Consider the following 3,752-nt stretch of genomic DNA (forward strand, 5'->3'; position numbering starts at 1 on the left):
TTTCCGTGCCTCATGTAAACTGATCCCAGACAAACTTCCATGAAATCTGGATGTGGGTGTAGTACATTCTTTGCTTTTTCAACTTCCACATGTTGAGATGTCCGAGTTTCCTCTGTATCTTTCTTTGTCTTGATGTACAAATTCCGATTGACATCCTTATAGCATGGCAATCCTTTGTAGTGGCCAATCAGATAGATCCAAATTTTCTCTCTTGTAATTTCTGTGGATGTACTTGAAGCTTTGTCTCGGCTGGTCTGCTTCTTTTGAGATGCCATTGATTTTGTCTTGACTCCCTTGTGGTACCTTTTCAATGATAGCTCTAATTGCTTGCCTCAATGCTAATAAAATTTATTAGCACCCTTGTGTCGGTCTTTTTCGCTTGAGGTCCTTCAGCTTTTGTGGATGCCTTAATCTCTGAGTTTTTTTAACTGGGCTTTGCTTTCACTTCTTGAACTTCTTAGCTCCCTTGCTTGCCAAGACGGATACTGACTTGTCTGGATGCTTTCTTTTCCTAGAGCTTTTTAGCAGGCCTTGATCTATTGGAAGCACTATGATAAGTTATGCAAGTTACCACTATACTCCAACGACTGCTCCCTTCGTAGAGATTCTTGAGTCGAGCTAACCTGTGTTCACTCTAGCACACAATCTACAAAATTCTATTTAGCTGGCAAACTTTTTCACAATGAATGCAAAAATTCTTGATGTGCCTTTGACGGCCACACTTGTTCCGTGGGCTCGGAAGTGACTTTCAAGTTCGCTTTTAGCTGAACTAAACGTAAGCTACCACAAGAGAATTACGCACAAGTTGCAGTGATTTGCTAGAAAAAATTTTGTGTTAAAGTTCTCCAAAACTTGCGATTGTTGCTGCAAAATCAAGAGTCCTTGTGTATGGTCTTACTTCTACCAAATTTGCGTATGGACACTCAAATTTTACACTAGGACGTAGTTAACTTTTACACCTTCCTGCGGGTGACCAATGGTTTTCCCAAAAGATAATATCATTATGCTAACTTAGAGTCTTTAATGGTCAATTAGAAGGGCTAGAGACCAAATCTAGTTTCAAATTTCAGCTTCCCGATAATGAAAATCTCACATGCGCTCGTGTCCGCTATAGGTCGATTTGAACGAATTATTCGAGAGCCTGGGTTGACTCTAGCCGATGACCTCGCTTATGGCTCACTAGCCCCTCTCCTAGGGAAAAGTCAAAACTATGTTCAAAACCGTGACCGTTTTCTCACAATTCTTTTGAACTGTGGATTTTAGACACACCTGACTTCCAGATGCATTTTGAGGCCTTAAACGATGTTTTTTTTTCAAAGTTGACCTAAATGGTTGCCAAAGTCATACATTTAGTTCAAGTTTTGCTCTAAGATCTGTAGTGTCACTCTCAGGCTATGTTTTGATATAAAATCTTTTGCAATCCAATACCGTTTGTGAAAGTTATGGCCAAAATAGTGAAATGCAGTTTAGAATGGTCAAAATGAGTCCAAATTCAATTTTAAAGGAAGATTTGGGATCTCTGTGACACTGTGAACACCCCTCTATGGTCAAAATTACAGTTGGACCCTAAAACTGGCCTGGAGACATCCTACGACCAAATTCTTTTCTGCTCAGAATGAAGCAAGGTTTGGTTCAAAGGTTCCCTTTGAGTCTAGCAACACCTTAGTATGCTCAAAATTTCATTTGAATGTCAAAATCACTCCAAACAAGCAATTTATGGATTTTTCGCTTTCTGACTTCGCCTTTTGACTTTTGGACATCAAAAACATGGGCAATCACTCAAGTCAACATGTTCGTGAGGTAAAACCTACCCTCTGAACAGACATGTGGTGTCAGAATTCCCAAATTCCTGCCTAGAAACCCCCTAGAGACATCCTATGCCCAAATTTGTTTTTGCTCATAATGAAGCAAGATTTGGCTCAAAGGTTCCCCTTGGGTCTAGCAACAGAGTGGTATTGTCAAAATTTCAAAATAAGCTCCTAGATATCCTATGGGTAGGATGTATTTTTTCTCAGAATTGAATAAAGTTTGGTCCAGAGACTCCCCTTGGTGTGTTGAACCCCTAGGTATCCTCACTTTTTGTTTCTGACACATCTAGGCTGGTCAAATGCTCAAGAATCTGTTTCAGAACCTGGATACTCTATCAGCTGATTTTTCAAGTCAAATGAGCTCCAAATTGGACCAAAATTGATTGGCACGCTTATAAGATACTATGAAACACTTTGGTATTGTCATATTAGGGTTTTGGCCTCAAAATCATGCAAGAGACATCCTACACGTAGGATGTCTATTTGCTCAAAATTGACCCAAATGTGAACCTAAGACTCTCCTTGTGTCCAGCTACCCAATGGTATGCTATGATTTTCATTTGGACCTAAAAATGGCCTTGAGACATCCTATGCATAGGATGTCTTTTTTCTCAGAATGACTTGAAACTTTCACCCCAGCTTCTCCTTGTTGTGCTGATCACAGTGGTGTGCTCACATGTTGGTTTGGAGTCCTAAATCAAGCTGGAGACATCCTACGCGTAGGATGTCTTTTTTCTCGGAATGAACACAAAGTTGGACCAAAGATTCCCCTAGTCTTCAGCAACCCACTAGTATGCTTAGATTTGAGTTTGGATGTCGAAAGACCCCAAAACTAGCTATTCTTTCCTTTTGTCCGTCTAGAAATTCTAAAGTTTGTTCAATCTTCACTTTCACTGACCCAAATGAGATGAAATTTATCACATGCACTCAATACAACATTTAGAACATGCCTATGGAGTCATCCTATGGTTTGGTCTCAAAATTAGGCCTTGGACCCAATTTGGGTAGGATGTCTAACAATTCTTATCTTTTGGCTTTAATCTGTCAAAATTTGGTCAAATTTACACTTCCCAGGTGAAAATAGGGTAGAACCTACCTTCTAAACACACTAGTAACCTCAGATTTTCAAAAAAATGCCCAGATCACCATGTAGACATCCTACGTGTAGGATGTCTACTGCTTATTTTTCAGACTGAAGTGTCCCTGATGCTTCCTTGTGCTCTCAGCAAGTGCAAGTATGCTTCACAATTGAAAAACATGCAAAAATCACTCAATTTAAGCCTTTTCTGAAATTTTACGTTTTCTGACTCTGCCTTTTGGCTTTTGGTCAACAAAAATAGGAAAAAACACTCAAGTCAATATGTTACTAGGGTAAAACCTACCCTCTAAACCCACACGTAACCTCTGTTTCCCCAAATTCCCCGCCAAAAGTGCCCTGGAGACATCCTACACGTAGGATGTCTACTATCTAAAAATGCAAATTTTTTTCTAGCAGTAGTACTCCCTATGCTCTCTAGAGCTCTCAGCAATAATCACAGAAACTTTTGGACTTCAAATCAGCTTCCAAAAATAATTTACCGTCTTTCCTACTTAGCGTTTTCCACTTCTCTGATGAGCCTAACAGCAAATAAGACATGCATAAAGTACTCTAGATCAGAAATCAAGATATCCTACTTACCCTACTCGTACTCATTATGTGAGATAGTTCTTTTGATGTCTTGGTTTCTTCCTGGCCTCACACGGACTCTCAAGTCATCCTACCACCACATCTAGCACTCCAACTCCTACTCTCTACACCACAAGCTACTACTACCTAAGACGAAGGATTTAGGCCAGACACACGCTCCATAGACTCCCTCTAAGACCAAAAGAGTCCACCACTCTCCAATCCTATCTAAAAGAATGAATATACTCTGGCAAGCCAGAGGGACCTCTATCTTCAAC

Source organism: Adiantum capillus-veneris, chromosome 12, assembly GCF_014529385.1.
Source record: "Adiantum capillus-veneris isolate H3 chromosome 12, ASM1452938v2, whole genome shotgun sequence".
Classification (NCBI taxonomy): domain Eukaryota; kingdom Viridiplantae; phylum Streptophyta; class Polypodiopsida; order Polypodiales; family Pteridaceae; genus Adiantum; species Adiantum capillus-veneris.